The sequence below is a fragment of the Zalophus californianus genome, chromosome X (genome assembly GCF_009762305.2).
Source record: "Zalophus californianus isolate mZalCal1 chromosome X, mZalCal1.pri.v2, whole genome shotgun sequence".
In the NCBI taxonomy this organism is placed as follows: Eukaryota; Metazoa; Chordata; class Mammalia; order Carnivora; family Otariidae; genus Zalophus; species Zalophus californianus.
In genome coordinates, this window is record NC_045612.1 from 17,752,999 (window position 1) to 17,774,864 (window position 21,866).

A 21,866-nucleotide genomic window follows, 5' to 3' on the forward strand; every position below is an offset into this window, starting at 1 on the left:
AAACAACAACTTCAGAGACAGGAAGGATTGGTACTAAGCTCTCCTTAAATACCAGTTAAAACAACGTCAGATATAGATATCAGAAAACATAAGCTGGATATAGATGAGAATGTTAATGTTTATTTTAAGGTTATAGCACTGGGATCCAAACACTTCAGCTGTACTCCTGCCCTTTAGATTGTGTTGGGGATCTGTTCCTCAGTACTGGTACAGCTGTTGGCGAAAGTTCTCAGGGGCTGTGGCGATGGAGATCTCCTGGTCCCTTTGTCATCCGAAGGCCAGCGCCACCCAGGTTGCCAGCCAGAGAGCAGGGAGCCTGTGAGCCAGGCCGTCGGTGCCTTCCTTGCTGTTCCAGCTGCAGGCTTGTGTGTGTCCTTTTCTCCCCTCAGTCACTTTTTTTTTTTAAAGATTTTATTTATTTATTTGACAGAGTGACAGCGAGAGAGGAAACACAAGCAGGGGGAGAGGGAAAGGGAGTGGCAGGCTTCCCATGGAGCGGGGAGCCGGATGCGGGACTCGATCCCAGGACCCTGGGATCATGACCTGAGCCGAAGGCAGACGCTTAACAACTGAGCCACCCAGGCGCCCCTCCCTTAGTCACTTTTGCTCAGTGTGTCAGGGTCAGGGCTAATCAGAATCCAGAGCCAGAATTAGGACAGTGAAGCAGAAGACCACCGTGCACCAGAATGGCGAGTGAGGAAGGGAGGAGAGGGGTGGGAATGATGAGAGCCAGCCCCCTATTGGCTCCCCACCGTGTTGCCCTTTCCTTCTCTGCCAGTGGCTTGCTGCGAAAAGTGATACCAAGTTCAGTAACCGAGATGTGAACAAAAAGGAAGTTCAGTGCAACATTGTTTTATAATGGTGAACAATTGTGAATGGTTGTATGAAGCACAGTATGATAAAACCATTAAAAATGGTGTTTTCAGAGATTTTTAATGACAGTTGAAAAATGCTCACGAAATAATATATATGTAAAAAAGCAACATATCTGATCCCATTTGACCAATATAATACACATAGAGAAAATGCTATAAGGAAATTACTAGCATATTAATGGAGATTGTTTTTGCATGGTAGAATCACGGGTAGTTTCTTCGTATTGTATATTCTAAAATTTCCATAATGTAGATTTATAATTCTTTTTTTAAAAGTATAATCTCCATTTTATTTTTATTTTTTCCAGAGAACAGTTTCTCTTCAGTCCTTAAGGACTTCGATGCTTACATGGGCTTTGGTGGAGGTGGTGGGGGTAGCACCTTTGGGTCTAAATTGGAGTGGGGGTGGGGATGTTGGGTTCTTCCCTGCTTCAGGGGAGCGATTCTAGACTACCTTGCTGTGAATGGCTCGCACAGTAATATAGTTGCAGACAGCTTGGGACGCACAGAGGCATCGAAGACACTCGCTTTGGGAATGCCCCTGGTGGCAGCAGCCTCTACTGTGGCGCCAATAAGGAACTTCTTAATGGCCTTGACCTTGGGTATGCAACGGGCACACTTGGTGCCGCAGATAGGCTGTATGTGGCCATGGTCCTTTGTGGCGCGATCATTGTTCCTTCTTTTCATGGTCATCTTCAGTTAACTAGGAAGACATAGGTTGGTAGAAAGGTTCAGAGAAGATGAAGCCTCGTACCTGTGTTTTGTTGCATCCCCAGATATCATGCCTGGAGTGAGGTACGTACCTCTGATGTTCCCTCAGGCACCATGGCTAGTCTGTCTGGATGGCCTCTGACTCTTAAGAAGAAGTGTGTCGAGTTGCTCCTTCTTGCTACCACCACTTGATTGCACTTCTTTATGGAAAACACACCCATTTTTTTTTCTCACAGACTTTATGCACAGGACCCTCTATGTGCCAGGCAATCAATAAATATTTGATTGATCGTTCTCAATGCAAATTCAACATTTAACATTCAAATACTGAAGTTTCCCTAGTGCCAAAAAACAAAGAAGTCTCTGCTAGGAGAATGCCTGCTTGAATACTTTGAACCAGCTACTACAGATCAGTTGGCATGTGTGTGTTCTGCTTCTGTGCTTTAGTTTAAGTGGAACTTAATAACCACTAGACTACCAGTCAAATCACTTGTTTAATGGCCACCTAGAAAATCAGGACCCTCCAATGGTTGGCAGGAAACCCGGAATCCTAGAATTCAGTTAAACAGTTGATTGAACATTCCTTGAACTAGGCTTCTGGATTGGGGGGTGGTGGAGGGTGGGGGTAGCATTTATGTAGATAATGGTTCAGACTCAGTCCCTGTTCTCTGGGATCTTACAGTCCAGTGGAGTGGGGGTCACTGATGATGAGCATTCTCAGGGAAGACACGCTTTGACAACCAAGAGCCATGCACCGCATTTGGTTGGCAGTGGCTGTGAATGCCAGGCTCCCAAGGTGCTGGAACAAGGAGGAGAAAGACGAGATGTGTGTGTGAGAGACAGCGGAAGAAGGAACAAGGGATGGCCGTAAGAAGACCATAGATGTGGGAGGTAGGGCTCCATTCAGTAACGTGCTGATGTTGGCTGGGGCTGTCATGGGGTTAGGGCACACCCAGCTCCGTGTCCCACACCGTATGAGACTGATGTTCATTATAATAACCAGAGCCATTGAATGGCTTATGTTTCACATACAGAACTCCATTTACAAACAAATATAAGAAAGATCCATAGAGCAACGCATAAGTATTTAAAAAGTTACTTTTTATCCAAGAAGACCTCAATCCGCAAATACTTAACAAAGTCAGACATGAAGGGGGATACCAGAAACCCACGCATGTGCCTTTGAGCTGTTTACTTAGCTGGGAAGCCCAGACGTATACAAATGGAAAGTTTACTCTTGTTTTAAGGCAGCGCGGGCCGATTGCTGATAGATAGTAATGGCTAGCGGAGCAGAGGGGATGGTCAGCTCCCTGGGGCTTTGGGCAGTCGGGAAAAGTTTCCATGTTCTTGAGCTGGCCTGCGTGGTTGGGCAGGATTTAGGTTGGCCCAACATAATGCCAGATCTGCAGAAACGTGGTCTTTTGCCCTCTGAGAAGTTGCAGTGTCTGACCTGCTCTCATAAACTCCTCCCCAAAACAGGCTTGTGCACTTAGCAGTAATAAATTGAACCGTCAACTCCTTAAAGCACACCTGGTTGATAATTAGCTCAATCACATTGTGTTTCGGTCATTACCCTTGGATTTCCCAAGGATGAGCTTAATTCATCTCCCACATTAAAGTGAGTGCCTGCATGACCCAAACTCGACTGAATAGAATTTCTGTCTCTATTATGTCAATTTAATGCTGTGGTAGTTTTATTGCAAAATAGGTATTGGGTTACAATTTGCCACCCAAATATCTGCGCAGAAATTGTTAATGTGTGCTGTAAAAAGATCTCCAGTGGCAGAAGGCTCTTTTTTATCCTAAACGTGCTTGATCTGAAGGCAGACAAAAGAGGAAATGAGCTGCAACTCTGATTCGGGGAATTTAGAGTTGATAAGATGAACTGTTGTTTATTCAGAGACTACCTATTCAGGTTTTATAGCTTATAAACGTATTGATAATGGATACAGCCCCTTGCTTCCAAGGGTTTACAGAGCTTATTTTGTGTTTTAACCACACTCCCTTCGCCTCTGACCTGCTGCTGGTGGCGTATGTGCTCTATTACCAAAGGAGGAAGGCAAAGGGGCACCTTTATTGTATCGGATTACTAGCCAGATGCCTGGAATGCTCACATCTACTCACTGGTTGCTGTTTAAAAGGGAAAAATACAGATCTAACCACTTCTAGGAATGGTGCCAGGTGTCTGTACTAAGGCAACCCAACTCCAGAAGGCTATAAAAATAGCCCCCAAGTAGTAGGTTCTGATTTCCCACTGAGCTGACCAATAAATCCACCAACCAGTTAATTAAAAATGCTGGGAGGGAATGTTCATCCTCCATTACCCACCTGTTCTTGTGAATACTCATTGGTTACAAACGGGAGGCTACAACTTAGCGTGTCAATGTCCGGATTAGGAAACTCTCTTGCTCGTTTTCACATCCATCCGGAGATATAAATGGCCAGTGTGGTTGCCTGATACTCCTACTTGGGTGTCAAGGTTTATTTGAGGCCAAAGCAATGTGAGGCTTCCAAAGACAAACCCAGTTATTACACTTGCCTTAGGGTTTCCGGCACCATCCGGAAGATCATATTTGGACAGCCTACCTCATCTCTCCCTTGTTCAGGCTATGAGTTTTCCTCTAATGTGCCAAAACCTGACGGAAAGCCTTCCTGCCCTGACTGCTGCTATGAGCAGTATAGCACAATAGACTGAGAGGCAGAGAGTGCTAGAGGTTGAATCTTCTAGAATTTCAACTTGATAAAACTTAAAAAGAAATCAGTCAGTAAAGCAAGCAAAACCTTGGACAAAGTAGACCATCAATATCATCCTAATCACTAAAGTCGTTAAAAGGTACACAAAGAAAGTAATAGTTATTGGACTCGGGTTAAAAGCTGGAAAGAGGAGGGGCTCCTGGGTGGCTCAGTCGGTTAAGTGGCTGGCTCTTGATTTCAGCTCAGGTCATGATCTCGGGGTCTGGGATTGAGCCCCACGTCAGGCGTCCCACTCAGCGGGGAGTCTGCTTGAGGATTTGCTCTCTCCCTCTGGCCCTCCCCCTGCTCGTTCTCTCTCTCTCTCTCTCAAATAAATCTTTAAAAAAAAAAAACTGGAAAGAGGAAAGCAGCGGGGGTGGTGGAGAGTGAGGGAGACACAAACTCACTGAACACAACTGGTCACCAAGAACCTTTTCTGAGATACCGCTATTAATGAATTATGTTTCTTGCAGAGTTTTTTTCTTTTTTTTAATAATTTTTTATTGTTATGTTAATCACCATACGTTACATCATTAGTTTTTCATGTAGTGTTCCATGATTCATTGTTTGTGCATTAACACCCAGTGCTCCACGCAGAACGTGCCCTCTTTAATACCCATCACCAGGCTAACCCATCCCCCCACCCCCCTCCCCTCTAGAACCCTCAGTTTGTTTTTCAGAGTCCATCGTCTCTCATGGTTCGTTTCCCCCTCCGACTTACTCCCCTTCATTCTCAGAGTTTTTTTCTTTTTAATTTAGAGGCATTTTGATGGAAAAGAGAGAATGCTCATGAAACTTGACTTCTAGACTGGGCTCTGTCAGAAGTCCATTTCCATTTCCTAGGGCTCAGTTTCCTCCATCTGCGAACCCGTTGGCCTAGAGAAGCACTAGTGATTCTTTGCCCGCACCCTAAATTCATGGGACAGTTGGCTTTTGAGTCTTTATGAATTGGAACTAGAAGTTTTTTCATAGAGTGAAAAGTTTTGGGAGAGACTCCTGAGTCCAAGGGTACAGAAGCTTAGCAAGGACAGAAACTTCTCTTCCAAGTGAGGAATTCTTCGGTCATCAGGAAGCCTGATTGATTGGGGTGGATATGCAGATTGCTTTTTTCAGGCTTTCGGGTTGCATGTGAGTGTGTGTTCGGTTCCAAGATGCTTCTAGAGCTGAAGCTCTTATATGATTTGCTGTGCATTAGCAGGATATGAATTATGAATTCTGCTTATACTTGATCATGAAGACCACAAACTGGGACCCTATCATCTGACAGTCTAACGCATGCATCCCTTTCTCTCCATCAAAAGGGGTTTGTAAATTGTCATTAGGCTTGAGATACCAACCCTTTACATAACACCTCTATGTGCTGCTACCTGAGATTTCTTTAATAAGGAATGTCAGGGAGACTCAGAATCACATTATGGGAGAGGAGGTTGAAAGAACCGAAACTTGGGGGATTAGAGTTTCAGGGGGCCATGCTGCCTGTTATCAAAAATGTGAAGGTTTCTCAAGTCAAAGTAGAAACTTGTGTGTGTGTGTGTGTGTGTGTGTGTGTGTGTGTGTGTGGTTTTGGTGTGGGCGGAGGCAAACTGGGATTAATGGAGGAGAGTCTAGGTAGACATAGATTTCTTAAGCCAGGCAATAACTTTCCAGCAATGTAAGCTGTTCAAAGCAGGGAGAATGAGTTACCTCAAGGAGGGGGCCAACTTCCCACTGCCAGGCCCCATCACAGAGTTGGGGTTAAAAGTTAGTTTCTTTGAATGGAAGTTGGACTCTGTTTTCTGGAGTCGGCCAGTAGGGATCCAGTGGGCTGGGGATGCCCCCACTACAAGGAACAATTCCAGGGCCCGCACCCTGTCTCACTTGTATTCTCCGCACCTGACGTCGGGCCTGATCACAGAAGGAGCTCAGAAGATGTTTGTTGGCCAACTGATTGAGTGACAATGTAAGTAAGCAATAGATGCTTTTGGTCCCTCAGTCAAGTGTATTAAATTGGTTCCCATGTCTATGGTGTCCCCCTTTTCTTCAGATGTTCCTATGCCTTTCACTCACAGCAACTCCCTCACTAACAACACTTGTCATTGTCAGAGCGCTAACACAGTTCCGTCAACAAAAGCCCCTTCCATAGCAATATAGATGAGAGAAAACACACGACTTTAATGTTAGGTAAGCATCAGCAGAGTTACGTGCATGTGTAAGGCAGCGCAAATGTCACCACGATGTCTGGCATGTCTTTCATGAATTTTGGTGGAGAAAATATTGATACAGAAAAGTGAAAGAGAGGGCAATTTAAAACTTCTCTTATTTCCTTGTGAGACAAGAGGATGCACCTTGTGAAAGACATCTTAGCCAATTCTAGAGGTATTTGCTTTTCCAAGGGTCGGGAGACCATGAACATTTGTTGTAAAACTGAAAGGTTGAGCCTTTTTTTTTTTTTTTTTCATCAGACCTAGTATGTTCTCAAGGAGATACCTGAAGAAGGGATAATGGGTAGACAGGGACTTCCCTCCTCAATAAAAATTTCATCATGGCATCACCAGACATGGTTAGATAGTGGGTGTTCCTCGTGGTTTTCTCAAGCTTCCTGAGGGCGAACTCATCTGTGGGGTAAAATGTCTTCCCAACAAGAGGCCACTGCATCTTGGAGCCGGAAACCTGCCTCTCGTCACCTTGGTTGATTCTATAGTTCCCACTTTTTAAAAATAAAACATTTTGGATGAGGCTTTGTACAAATAGAAAGGTCATATTAAAGGGCTAAACAGCTAAACCTCATGGGAAAATGCAATCTCTTTCCCCACAGTATAGCTTGAGAAGCCATTGAAAAGTGATAGAAACTTCAAAACTGTAATCTGATCAGAAGCTGAAGAAGATACCGATAGCTCTCTGAAAGGCTGGGCCCTGAGAAATATTTGGGCTAGCGCCTAATAAAGTAATTAAAGGCACATGTAAATCTTTGGTTGCTTTTGGCTGGTGTGTGACTGTGACTTTTGCTTAACCTAACCCGCACCCTGCCGGCAAAGCTTTCGCCGACTCTCCACTCGTGTGGACACTGCCTGTTTACCTTCATTTGTTCCTCTCTGAGGTCTGTAAAAGTCTCCCCGCGGATTCCTACAGGCAGCCTTTGAAGGTGGTTTGTCAGAGCAAGTATCTGGCTCTTTCCAGCCTGACCTTCTCTCTCTTTTGGTGTGCGGTGGCTTGAGGGTGTCACCAGAGGAATACTGCTTTTGAGCCACCCTGCTCACCATTTAGTGAAAAAAAAAAAAAAATCCCAGCATCCTGTTTGGACAGATTGTCAGCTGTGACATTAGACCTTCCTGCTATGCAGAATGGCTTTCATCACTCTCCCACCCCATTCAGCAAGGTTAAAGGTCTCAGGAAGGTATTTGACTTGTGGCTCAGACTTGCCCTCACTGCTGAGCAATGATGGGTCTTTTTGCTTGAGCCACTTAGGAGGCGCCAACGGGAGGAGAAGTGAAGGAGCAGAAATGAGTTCATGACAGCATTTGAAATGAAGAGGGTGTCAAGAGGAAAATAGGGTATACGCTGAAGGCTTTGCCTATAGATTTTTTTGTTTGTTTGTTTGTTTGTTTTTGAAATTCTGCTTAGGAAGTAAAATGGTGTTTTTGTGGTGTTTAGTTCAAGGGTGGTAGAGGGAAGCTGAAAAAGAATATAATTTGTCTTAGATGAGAAGACCCTCAGAGGCAGGGACTGATGTCCCTTTGCCATTTCTGTTGTGATCCCAAATCTACAGATGACACTGTAGGTACCTTATTGACTATTGAAAGCTGTGGTGTACTTTCACGTTAGAAAAGTGTGTGTGTGTGTGTGTGTGTGTGTGTGTGTGTGTGTGTGTGTGTGTGTTCTCCAAAAAGGCATTCTGTCCTTTCTGGATTTTGTAATGTATAAATAATAAAGCCACAGGTGTTCAGGATATTACCCTTTTTATGCCAAGTTTAAGAAGACTCAGTCTAGGTGATTCCCAACTAAACTATTTGGGTGCTCTCACTGGGTGTTGCATAACATTCAGAACATTCTTGAAGCAAAATGATTTTTAGTTCATTTTAGGAAATCATTTTATATTCAAAGCTGAAGATTTTTGCAGAACATGTCTCAGAATTTTTTTAACAGGAGGCTTATTGAGATATAATCCATATACCGTGTACAATTCAGTGGTTTTTAGTATATCCACATAGTTGTGCAGTCATCACTGTTGTCTAATTCCAGAATCTTCATTACCCTAGAAAGAAACGCTTTACCTGTTAGCAGTCACTCCCCATGTCCTAGCCCCCTCAGCCCGTGGCAGCCACCATTCTACTTTCTATCTTTATGGATTTGCCTATTCTGGACATTTTGTATAATGGAATCATACAGTATTTGTCTTTTCATGTCTGGCTTCTTTCACTTAGCATAATGTTTTCAAGGTTCATCCATGTTGTAGCATGGATCAGAACTCTGTTCCTTTTCATGGCTGAATCATATTCCGTTGGCTGGATAGACCACGTTGTATTTATCCACTCATCAGGTGATGCCCATTTGAGTTGTTTCCATTTTTTGCATGCCCAGTAATATATCCTGAAGAAATAGCCAACTAGGTGCATAAAGAATTAGGTTATTTGTTGTGACATTATAAAAGTGGAAAACTGGAAATAACCTGAGTCTCTAAAATTAAGGGATTGGTTCAGTGATGAGAGCTATATGACGGAATACTGTACGGGTCTCAAAATGGTGTTGTAAAAGAATTTATAATGATGTAGAATGCTGACAATTTCTTGTTAAGCGACAAAATAGTACATAAAGTGTGATCCCACTTTTATAAAAAATGTGTTTAATATGCATAGAAATAAGGGTAGAACCATAGGTAACAGAAAACCATGGTTCTCTCTAGATGGTAGGATTATGAGGGAGGTTTTTTTTCTTTTTTATCTCTATTTTCTAGTTTTTCTAGAATTATCCCATAATTATTTATTGAGTACATAGTATATGTGCTAGACATTGTGGAGTGTGCATGTATTTTGTAATGAAGAAATGAACACTTAATATTATTATTAAAAACAATCCAAAAGGGAGTGTGGGAGTGATACCCTGTGTCCCCACACGGACATACACGCCAGCTTCTGGAGATGTGACAGGATCTTACAGGCAGCACCAGGGTGTTATGTTTTAACTCCAAATAGATTACAACGTACTGATAATGACATATTTATCAGGTAAGAAAGACATTGAGCCACTGTTTTGGAGCGGTCCTGTGCATGTCTGCCTCCCCACCCAAACGTCTAGCTCTTCTTTCTCTACAGGAAGTGATTGGAAGTGGAATGTAGAGTTTATTTCCGCCTCCATGGTCTGACATTTTGACATTTCCTGAACTGCAGGATGTTTGAGAGCAAGCAACTTGGCTTTTACCGGAAAAATTAATGATACTGCCACTTTTACATAGTGATGGGCCTTTGCAAGAGGACAGAGCTATTCAAGTAGGGAAAAATGAGATGGTTAACAGGATGACAGTAACAGAAAGGTCTTGAGTCTGGAAAAAAGCAGCTCATTAAGCATTGATTATCAGCATGGTGTAAACTCAGAAAGTGTTACTACATTCCATGCCATTGTTGTGTGGAGGAAATTTAAATCTGTGTTCCATTTACATCATAAATGAGATTTGTGTATCCTAATAATAGGCCAGTCTTGCCTTAGGCTGCATCAGTACACACAAACATATTCGGTTGCTCCTCCTGGCTTGTCACATCAAGCCTGGCACGAAAATTCAGTCACAAAGACTCACACTTGCTTGTGTGTTGCCATACAACCATCCCTGTTTGGAGATGAAGTCCATTTGGTCCAACTGGAATATGTATAGTTTCTCTGGGACATACTTGAGTTACTGCTCAGGGCAGGCTGTAGTGTAGGGCGGAGGTTAAGATTTCCGAGTCTGCAGTTAGACCAACCTGAGTTCTAAATCCCTGATGAGATTGAGGCTCTGTGAGCCTCAGTTTTCTCATCTGTAGAATGGGGATGAAAAGCTCTGTCATTCTACTTCATTTAATGGGTTGATGCCCAGATTAAATGAAGTAATCTAACCCTTACAACGCGCTCACCATATTTAAATTGTAAGAGCCCAGTAAACTTTTACAGTTTTAATGAGTATGCAAAGGAATTTAAAGAGGAAAATGGAGAGAATTCCTGTTATTTTCTCCCCCCCTATTCCTTATTTTTTGCCTAAAATGGATTGTTAAAATAGCTAAAACCTCAATTTTTAAATATAGGCTTTTTTTTAAAAACAGATTTTATTTTTAAGTCATCTTACACCCAACATGGGGCTTGAACTCACGACCCCAAGATCAAGAGTAGCATGTTCCACTGACTGAGCCAGCCAGGCGCCCCTAAATATAGGTTTTAAGTGCATTTTCTAGCACAATGATGAAATACTGGTGTTGGCATGTAACAAAACAAAGCACGCAGAGACATATAGCATTCATACCCAACAAAGCCTGTGATCAGCAATCGTGAAATCATCTGTGTAGAGTCCTCCAAGTTCTTACTATTTCTTCTCAGCCTTTGGCCTTTCATAATGACGAACACATATCTCAACATTAACAGATTGGCTTTTTCAAATGAGGTGCTTGTGGGCTTTTCTATAATTCTTGACAGACTACCAGTCTCTCAGAGCACACCACTCCCTCTCTAACTTGCTGCTTTTAGCCTCCTGGGGGCTCAAGAACTAGGTGACAGAACTTGTCAAGACTGGGTAAAGCACAGTGTTCAGCTCTGACTGAGGATCTGGGTCAGAGGGAGAGGGATCTACATTTTTGCTGCTGGAGGTAACTTTTCTTTGATTGTATTTGGACCGTTCTCTGCCTTCTGGATCCTTGGTAGTCTATAAGGGAAATCCAAATAATGTTTCTCAGTAGAATTTGTGAGCCCGTTAACACAAGAGAGGAATGTTCTTTCGCTCACAAAGAGGGACTGTTCAGGAAACCACACGTAATGACTCTTTGACAAATAACCCAGTGCCACAGTGAATTGTTACATTGGGGTGGGTACTTTTCGAATCACCAGAAACAAGCTTTCTGAAGTGATAGGTGATGTGGAGGCAAACGTCTCGGGGAAGGGGAAGCTTTGAAATGCCACACGACATGTTTACAAGGGTAAAATATTTAGTGCTGCGATAATGTCATCTGGGTAGACAAAGGGGAAATATTTCTATCTAAAATGTCTGGTTCATATTTGACTATAGACTAACATACAGTAGAGTAGCAGGCTAATGTCTTGAGAGTAAAACTAAAAATACCGGAAAGCGCCCAATTTGGAGCAGGGAACAAAATTTTGACTTTGATATGTGCCTTCCCTCCTTCAACATGATCAGTGAACAGGGCATCTCTGCTGTACTTTCAGGTGAATTTTCTTGGATTGTAGTTTATGTTGAACATTGGTTGGGCTTCCAAGTGAATGACAGATGCTAGCTTTGACATTTATGTGTTCCCATACAAATGACTTATAATTTTCATTCAGGAAGATGCCTGTCTATTAATGTGCCTGGGCTTCTCTCCACAGATACACAATCACAACATTGTAGCTGGGGCTTCCCAGTCAGACCAGCGGCCTCTATAGGCTGCATAATCTGGGGCCAGTTGCTTAATCTCAATGTCCCAGTTTCCTAATTGGTAAAATGGAACGAGTAATAACCATCTCAAAGGGTGGCTATGAGGATTAAATACGAGACTATGTGCGAAGCCCTGGGACAGCCTTTGTCGTCGTGGCAGTCCATCCGTTAATATCACCACCCAAAGCTAGGCTTGGCTTTGATGGCTGTCTAAGGAGACTTCCGACAAGTGAGCTTAGCTGCGCCTTCTTCGTGCTATTCGTTTTAATCTTTTGAAGGCCCAGGGGCTTGTTGCAGTCTAGAGGAATGTGACTCTGGGAAGTGAAGACAACTTGCTCATAGAAAACTGCTAGGCGATCATAGTGGAGTATTCTTGATGCACCAAAATGAAAACTTCTTATGGCAATCGGTAAAGGCAGTTAGAGGCTGTGTATTTTTTTCGCTAGGCATCTGTCTCTCTCTCTCTCTCTCTCTCTCTCTCTCTCAATGTAGTCCTTTAGATGAGCACTGGGGAAACTTTTCTTGACTCTGGGATCTCCGTGAGCTCTGCACCAGAGGCTTAATAAACTTCAACTATGAATGAGCCATCATTACCATAATAAAGGCTCACTAACCACTGGTGAAAGCCACAGGTTAATTATTACATAAGGGTTGTATAATGTAATTTCAGGAACTAAATAATTAAAAAACTTAAAAGACCATTTAATGTATCTTTGACACAGTGCCAGAAAGTAGAAGACAACCTCACTTTAATCATTTAACAGGGATTTAACAACTCATGCAGCACATACAACTCATGAAGCAGTTAGTATATTATGGTTGCAGTGTTGAAAAACAACCTTTCCTCGGGACTAGTGGAATTCAGTAATGAAAGCTAAAATTGAATACAAATAAGAGAGGAGCCAGGGTACTGGGAGAAGAATATAGGTCATCAGGACCTTACAAGTAGACTTCATAGTATTCAGAATTTGAGTGTCTAGATTCCAGAACATATCCAATCTGCTTTTAATTTCAATCCCAGGATAGTTGCTTAAAAGGTTTCTTCAGCTTAATTGCCCTCTTTCATGCTCTTGACCTTCAAGTTAAATTCCTTCTATTTTATGAAACCTGACTTTAAGTTTCCGTGCCTCGTTCTGTGTCCTTTCAGTACATATGTATTTTGTATGTAGTGCATGTATGATTCTATTTATTTATTTATTTTTTTAGATTTTATTTATTTGAGAGAGAGTGAGAGCTAGAGAGAGCACACACAGAGGCAGAGGGAGAGGGAGAAGCAGACGCCCCACTGAGCAAGGAGCCTGATGTGGGACTTGATCCCAGGACCCCAGGATCATGACCTGTGCTGAAGGCAGATGCTTCACCGACTGTGCCACCCAGGTGCCCCTGTATGATTCTGTTTAATGGCAGCCTGGCGGTAAGGACCACATTGTATTAGAACCTCATTTAAATAAATGCCGATCGCAGAACCTTGAGTTCCTGATTTGACCACGCTAGTTGGGTACCATAAATGCTCAGAGAAATGAAGGGGTAGGGAAGATTGTACAAAAGGAGCTATTTTGCTGACTCCAGAGTGGTGGTATTTCTAAGTAAATACCTCTATAACCTTCTGCTGTAATTGTATTGGAAGGCGGTGGGATCTATAAGTATTGGAAGTACCAGAATAAAGGCACAGGCAGAATAAAGGATATTCTAAACCTTTTGCAGGTTTTAAAATTTGTTTAAAAGATGCTTAGGGAAGGGCTTTAATACACATTTTCATATGTGTGTGTATGTACACATACACACATATTTCTAAGCTTATGTGAAACAGATTGTGAAGGCATTTGGGGCAAAGTTCAGAACCTTTTTCTTTTTTTTAAAGATTTTATTTATTTATTTTGGTGGGGGGGAGAGAGGGAGGGGCAGAGAGGGGAGGGAGAGGGAGGGGCAAAGAATCTCAAGTGGACTCTGCACTGAGTGCAGAGCCCGATGCGAGGCTCGATCCCATGACCCTGACATCATGACCTGAGCTGAAATCAAGAGTTGGAGGCTTAATCGACTGAGCCACCCGGGTGCCCCAGAACCTATCTTTAAGTAAATGATGGTTCAGTTTGAGACATTTTGCTGGACCTACGGATCTGTTTTAGCAGAAGAAGGATATGATCTTAGACCATGAGGAGTAGGGGAAGTAGGAGTAGCTGTGGGCAAATCTATTTGGAGTTCTCTGACCTATTAGGAGTCAGGTTGGAAGTGAGGCTCTCATGGGATTGGATAGGCCCTCCTCCACCATGCTTTTCGGCCTCTGAGCAGGGCATATTCCCATGTCACGCCTGTCCTCTACATCATTCCCTTCCTGTTTGCACAACTTGCTGAAGGTCACATGGTGAGTTAGTGGCAGAGCCAGATTATAAATTCTCTATAGGCAAAGACTTGGTCTGTAACTTTGCTTATGTTGGGAGCAGAGTTGGAAGGCACAATTCAGGTTGCTGACTGAGTACCCCAAGGGCAACAACTTGTTAATTCAAATGGCAGCTAAGCCACAAAGAGCTATTTAAAATATCTGGTGGCCATTTAAATGGAAATCAAACAAAATGATTTGTCATTCTAGGGGGAGAAAAAGATGGCGCATCTGAACAGTTGTTTCTAAAGAGCACACCCAAGGTCCAGTGTTTTTCCGGAGCAAAAATAGGCAAATCCAAGCAGGATGTAAGGGCTATTTTGCTCAGTAGCACCTAGAAACAATTTCAGTCAAGGTCCAGATTTAAATGGTTGTTACCCAGGTCAAGCTAGGGATTAGAAAAGGTGGCAGATGAAATCAACTCAGAGTCTGGCACCAGTTACAAAAGGAAGCGGGTCATTGGGTTGTGTTTATAGAGGAAAGAGAATGGATTGTAAGATTGTTATCGCTGGACTCATGGTAGGGGAGGGGGCCCTCATTTGAAGCCTTGGCCCCCAGAGGAAAGGAGCCCAGAGTGCTTTAAGGACTCACACATAATTGGCCATACATTCCACAGGAAGAAGGCCTGCCTCTGGCTACATCCCTCTGCCTGGGAGAAAGGGAGAAAGGAGGAGGGAGGGGTCTGGGTGGGAGGGGGGAGTGGGGATCAGGCCTCTGGCATCCTGTGAAGACGGTTCTAAAGCATCGCCAGATTTTTCCAGCCTAGTTTCAGACTTTACATTGAAAACTGGCCGATCTCTAGAAGCCTCAGCTAACCACTTGTGGAAGTTTTTTTTACTATTGCATCAGTTAGCAGTGGCATACAGTTTCTACAGTCCGGGTTTTTGTGTTTGGTTTTGGGAGTGTTTTTTGTTTGTTTGTTTTGTTTTTTGTTTTTTGTTTTTTTTGTGGGGTTTTTTGGTCCTGGGTGATCTCCTTGCCCTTTGATGTAAAGGTTCTGTACTGCTTCATGGTTTGCAGCAAACACTGCCCCTGACCCTTGAGGGAGGAAAAAAAGAACTTAGTTCTCCACTTTACTCTTTGAGGATCCAGGTAGCAGAGTGACACATAGAAAGTACAGTTTCACTCGACAGAGGCTTTGGGTGTAGTTCACCCCAGTGACTCATACCTGATGATCAACACGAAAACAAGCAGCTAAGGAGTTTTCATTAGTATCCAATTAGTAGATGATTTGCTTGCTAAGTGCGTCTGCTAATTCATTAACAATTAGATAAATTAAATTTAATGGAAAGGATTTAAGTTTGAAAATAAAATGCCACACATATTAATTTTAACTCTATAGATTAAAATCCATTTGCTGTTTCCCCCCAAGCCCCTTCCTCCCTCCCTCTCTCAAATTGTGCACGGCACACAGGCAATTAGAGCTCACAGGGTAGATTGTTTTTCTCATTTAAAGTATCTCTAGTCTCTGGAAATCAGTCCTCCAGTGGAGCATGTCTCTCTGTGTCTCTAGATGAGTGTCAGCGACAAATGGTGCTTGTGCACATAATACTGATGGGGATTGTTGGCGCACAGTGAGAACAGGAAAAGCCCTCCGCGATACCGGGAGGGATTCAGGAAGGTATTTTAGAATTTGAAGGGGCTTAAGGGTTGATTCCGCTGCTGATATTGAATTGCAGCATGACCAAATGATTAACAAACTTGTCTTTCTTGAAATATCTCAGGGCAGAGAGGTTCTCAAGTGATTGCAAATTGGTTAATGACTTTAAAAACAAGTAACTTTGCTGAGTTTTCCTAAACAGTTGGGGATGTTTAGAAGCCGGGCGATTTAGATCAAGTCGAGATACACGGAACTGGAAAGCTGATATTCCTTCTTTGGGATAAATCTCGGAATCAACGCTACAGTTTAGGGTGTTGCTTTGAAGGCCAGTACCTTGCATTATTCGAAATAACTTCATTTCAGCATGACCGTCAGTGATGATAGAAGTTGCAACACATTCCCGCTCTAACACTTTGGGTTGTTTTCATGGTCTTTCTGACTGTTTTTCTGATCTTTGGACAGATCTCATTCACAATTTCCTGGAAAAACAACCAGCCTTTTCCCACAGGGGAATCACATTATGTAATTTTTCCTTGTTATCAAATGGAAGATTGAATCAGCAAAGCTAAACAGGGCGGCAAGGCAAACATCAATGCGGATTGGTCTTTTCCGTTTTTAAAAGGCAGTATTCAACCAGGGGAAGGTTGTTATTGTTGTAATCTATTCAGTGTGTGGAGCTGAAAGCAATAAGATGTTGCCCGTAGGCCTGGATCTTTCCTCCTCTGGAAGATGGGAGAGACTCTGTGGCCCCGTGGGGTTGGTGACTTGCCAGGGTAGTTTCACATTTCTCAGAAACTGGCTGTGGTTGTACAGTTCACATCAGTATTTTGCTTTCAACTCATATTAATAGGTTGTTGAAAGTTCAAGTGAACGTTGTTGAGCTTGAGTGAGTGAAAAATTATTTAATAGCGTCTGTTAACTAGAAGAGGAGATCATTCACTGTTAGCTGCCATCGGGATATCTAATTTCTCCTCGAGGACCTGACCTGATTTTCTATCATACGAGGGTCAGATTACCATTTACCTCAAAGTCAGCTACTGTGCTCGTAAAAGTTGTGTTTATTTTCTCTCTCTCAGATATGTGGCCATAAACACTGGGGTAGAAGCCTCACTGGACTTTTGTTCTCCTTTTACATCGCTTTCTCTTAGTGGAGTTGTCCTGTTTTCTCCCTTACCTTTATATTCAGTTTTAGGGGATCATATAGAAAAATCCTCTTATTTTTTTTTTAAAGATTTTATTTATTTATTTGAGAGAGAGAGAGAGAGAATGAGAGATAGAGAGCACACGAGAGGGAAGAGGGTCAGAGGGAGAAGCAGACTCCCCGCCGTGCAGGGAGCCCGATGCGGGACTCGATGCGGGACTCGATCCCGGGACTCCAGGATCATGACCTGAGCCGAAGGCAGTCGCTTAACCAACTGAGCCACGCAGGCGCCCTAGAAAAATCCTCTTAAAAGGCAATGGTTGATGACGCCAATCTTTTTAAACAGTTTTAACTATGAAAAACTGAAGGGTCTTTAAGTGAAGCAAGGTGGTGATAGATGATTTAGAATATAATGATTCTAATAAGGAGTGCATTCTTTTTTTTTTTTTTAATACAGATCTAGTCATTGGATTGCCCTTATTGTTTTCACTTACCAGCTTTCTCAGTTGATCATTGGACTGACTGACCTCTCAATATCACTGATTTTTGAATTTTCATTTAGGTGTCACAGAGCTGATCACGGAGTTGTTTGATTTTTGCATTTGGAGTGTGTTAGGCTTCGTCAAGCACCCAGCGGTGCTCTGAAGAAGCTTGGATTTTATACATAAAATAAAAAATAATCACTTGAAGACCCATGGATGGAAATTTGGGTCAATTTTCTTATCACCCAGGATGGGGGAGGGAATGGAGAGGCAAAGCACTTAACCCTATGCAAATAATTTACTGATGTCTCAGATTTAAAATGTTTCCCTGAATATATTCTGGCACTTTCTATCTGAGGTTTATTCATTCCAACTAAGCCATAGTAATCCAGTCAACACATTTTATTTTATTTTTATTTTTATTTTATTTCATTCTGAATAAGCTGTATGCCCAACGTAGGGCCCAAACTCATGACCCTGAGATCAAGAGTCCCATGCTCTACTGACTGAGCCCACCAGCCACCCCTCCAATGTTCTCTTCTCTAGCAGTTTATAAATCCTAAGTTTGTCTTATGGGCTGGGAACCTTGTCAGTGATGAGAGACAGATTAAATGCACTGTGTCCTCATTTGTCATACTTAGTTGAATGCTCTTTGACTTGACTCCTACAGCCGTGTGGACATTCTAGCTGTGAATGTAACTGGGCAATGCAATGGTACTTCCTTTCTCACCTTACAAAACCAGGATGTTATCCTGCTAAAATAACCCCAAGGAGTATTCAACAGATTCTGACCCATTTTATCAGGTACTGTGTTTAAAAAGAGAAGAAAACGTAAGAAGCACATTCCGAGTGTGGAAAAGTCAATCGAGGCTAACAGAATTGAAATTTCTCAGCCCGGTGCTTTCCAGAAACACCTTTTTTTGGGGTCTCTCTTCCAAACTTTAATTATTTAATTTTTGTCTATAGTGGTGAGGACTTGGACCTCTCAAACAATGATCATATGACCTTAGTCTTGTAATATTGTTTTAGAGTCTACAAATATACTTTCACAAACATCTCATATCATTTCCAAAATGGAGGTAGAGAGGAAATATTACTTAAAATTCTTTTTCCTGATTACGAATGCAATGCATGTTTTTTTAAAAGAAAATTTGAAAATGCAGAGAGTATAAAAAGACCATAAAAGTCATCTGTAATTTCATCCAATGATAACAAGGGTTCAGTGGTTAATATCTTGGTGTATTTTCCTCTAGTCTTTTTTCTTTGCATGTGTGTGTCTGTATTATAGTTTGTATTATATTATGTGCGCCTTTGAAACCCACTTTTCCCACTAGTCACTTATTATGAACATTCTAGTTCATTAAGTATTTTTCTAAAACCTCAATTTTATGGCTGCATAGTTTCCATTGTATGGATATAGAATAATTTATTTGGACTTGATCATCTGTTTAGATTGTTTCTGACTTTTCCAGTTAGAGCTCATGCTGTGATTAACATTCTGGTACATAAATATTTGGGTGCGTTTCTGATTCTTTCATCAGGGTAAGTTCTTAAAATTTCAGGATTACTCAGTCAAAAAACACAAATGAAGATGTAAAAATTCTTTAATACGGCCTCACAGTTATGCTTTGAGAAGTTGTGTCTGTTTAGTTCCACCAGCAGTGTGTGAGTAGAGAATAGTTGGTATTATCCCTATTTTACAGATGCAAAAGCTCAGCTCTAGAGAGATTCCAGGCTTGTCCAAGGTCACATGACTAATATAACTTGTCCTTTGGTTTTCTGACAGTTCTATATTCTTTCCACTCTACCACTGTTGTAGTAATCTCAGTGACAGATCTGTAGTGATTTAGCTGTGTGATTCGTCAAGGGAAACTTAATGTAGCCATGGCCTTAAAATAAATTTACTTCGATTATTATTTACAAACTCTTAATGTGTTTGGAATTTGATATATAGTGAGGACAGTACATAAATGCATGGCTCACCTCCCAAAGGCATTCTTTTATATTTTCAGTATGTTTTCTGACTTGCACCTAAAATATCCCACTGAGAAATAATATCCTAAAGTGATTTTGTTGTTCTGTTTTGGTCACCAAAAGCTGGTTTACGATATTATTCTTTGTTAAGTAATAGTCTTTCCAGCCTAGCATCAGGACACTGAAAAGATTCCTTCTGTCAGGATTAAAGCTGCTCTCAAGCCATAATAAGTAACCCTTAACATCTACAAAATGAATTGAAACTTTTATTGACACTCATTTTTGGAAGAAGGGGAAAAAACCCACAATTTTTATGTCAAGACTCCAGAATGAGATGGGATATAGCAATTAAAGATGGCCTCCTTAAATGGAACATAACCAAACTAAATGTGGGAAGTAAAACAAACATCTACCCTCTCCCCCCAAAACAAAACAAAACAATAGTACCAAAGGACAAACCACATTCAGTAGTCTTCATTTCTTTCCCATAGCATGGCCTCAATTCTTAGAATAGCTAGGCACTATGACCTTTGTCTGAGGATGGTCCATTCACAACTTCTAGGTCATCAGAGAGCCATATCAGAACTGTGCTGAAGACTTCTTGCTCTTTGCCTTAGAGAATCAGTGTGATAACATTGTTTTGCTTCTGGATTCTGGGTAGATAGCACTTAAGTTGGAAGTAAAACATTCAGATTCTGAAAGCGGGATTAGGCTTTATCTTGAGACTGTGTTTTCTTTCCTATCACCTTACCCTGGGAGTTCCCCACCCCCCCACCCCAAGTGTTTCATAGGTACCATTGCTTCTGGAGTTAGGAGCATGTTTTTGTATCTTCAGAACGTCTTTGGTTGGAAAAATGCTTTTCAGGTGTTAGTGGGGTCTGTATTCTGTTTTAGGCCCTTGTCATTGTTATTTCCAATCATATTATCTCAATGAAACAGGAGTGTATGTAATAGGAATTTTGTTGTATTTGACAACCAACTAAAGATGGCTATGACTTATGATCATGTTATCTTAATTGCTGAAAGTATGGTTAATATTCCTCAGTTCTTTTCTGTTGATTGAACAACTGCTGGGGTAGATGGCACATCTCAATGGCTCTAGTAATAAAGATCTAAATAGCCTAATAGGGATGCCTGGGTGGCTCAGTTGGTTAAGCGGCTGCCTTCAGCTCAGGTCATGATCCCGGGGTCCTGGGATCGAGCCCCACATCGGGCTCCCCGCTCAGTGAGGAGTCTGCTTCTCCCTCTGCCTCTCCCCCTGCTCCTGCTCTCTCTCTAAAATAAATAAATAAAATCTTAAAAAATAGCCTAATTATATATCTGAATGTGGTAGTTCTTACATGTTTCAGGAAATAACTATTTCCCCAGCTTTACTGAAATATAATTGACATTTAACATGGTGTGAGTTTAAGGTATACAAAGTAATGGTTTGATATATGTACATATTGTAAAATGATTACCACAATAAGGTTAGGTAACACATCCATCACCTCACCTAGAAGTGTGTGTGTATGTGCGTGTGTGTGTGTGTGTATGATGAGAAGTTTTAAGATCTGTTCTCTTAGCAACTTTCAAATATACAATATGGTATTCTTAACTGTCGTTACCATGTTGTACATTATACCCCCAGAACTCTATTCGTCGAATAATTGGAAGTTGGTACCCTCTGACCACCTTCACCCCAGGAAATGATAATTTATCATCAAGGTATTTATACTGAATTCAGATAGTGATAATAGTGTAGGTCCCTGTTGCTTAACCTTTTTCAGACAGCAAGAACTGCATTTTTAATATATGCATCTGCTCAAGTTAGATTCTCAAGAATGTTCATGTCCTGGTAAACATCTTGAGGCAGATATGGATTTCTTGAGCATGTACAAAGTGCCAAGCACTGTGCTAGGTACTATGGGGGTGATATGTAAGATGCAATTTCTCCTGTCAAGGGGGTTTACGGTCTAGCTGACAAAGAAGCCATGCCCATATCATCTCTTTTTGAGTTAAGTGCCAATGATGGAGAGGCTATTGATAAAAGAGTATGAGCGACTGTGACATCCGTTGCAAATAAATATAATGGCCTGAGCAAAATCTTTGAGGCAGGAAACGTGAGCTTGGTGGGTGCCAAAGAAACTATTGGGGCTGGAATAAAAGGTTCTTTCTTTTTTAAAGATTTATTTATTTGATTTGAGAGAGAGAGTTAGTGAGCACGGGGAGGGGCAGAGGGAGGGGAGAGAGAGAATCCTAAGCAGACTCCCTGCTGAGCGTGGAGTCCAACGTGGGGCTCGAGATCACAACCCCGAGATCATGACCTGAGCCAAAAGCAAGAGTCGAATGCTCAACTGACTGAGCCACCCAGGTGCCCCACGAATAGTTCCTTAAAGGGAATAACAT

At 41.9% G+C, this 21,866-nt stretch overlaps 1 protein-coding gene and 1 pseudogene across 1 annotated transcript in view; one reads left to right on the top strand and one right to left on the bottom strand.

The window, feature by feature from the left end:
- GPC3 (glypican 3) overlaps window positions 1-21,866 on the top strand; it is a 403,498-nt gene that overhangs the window by 75,874 nt on the left and 305,758 nt on the right. The window lies entirely within an intron of this gene.
- LOC113930717 lies at window positions 1,221-1,568 on the bottom strand (annotated as a pseudogene).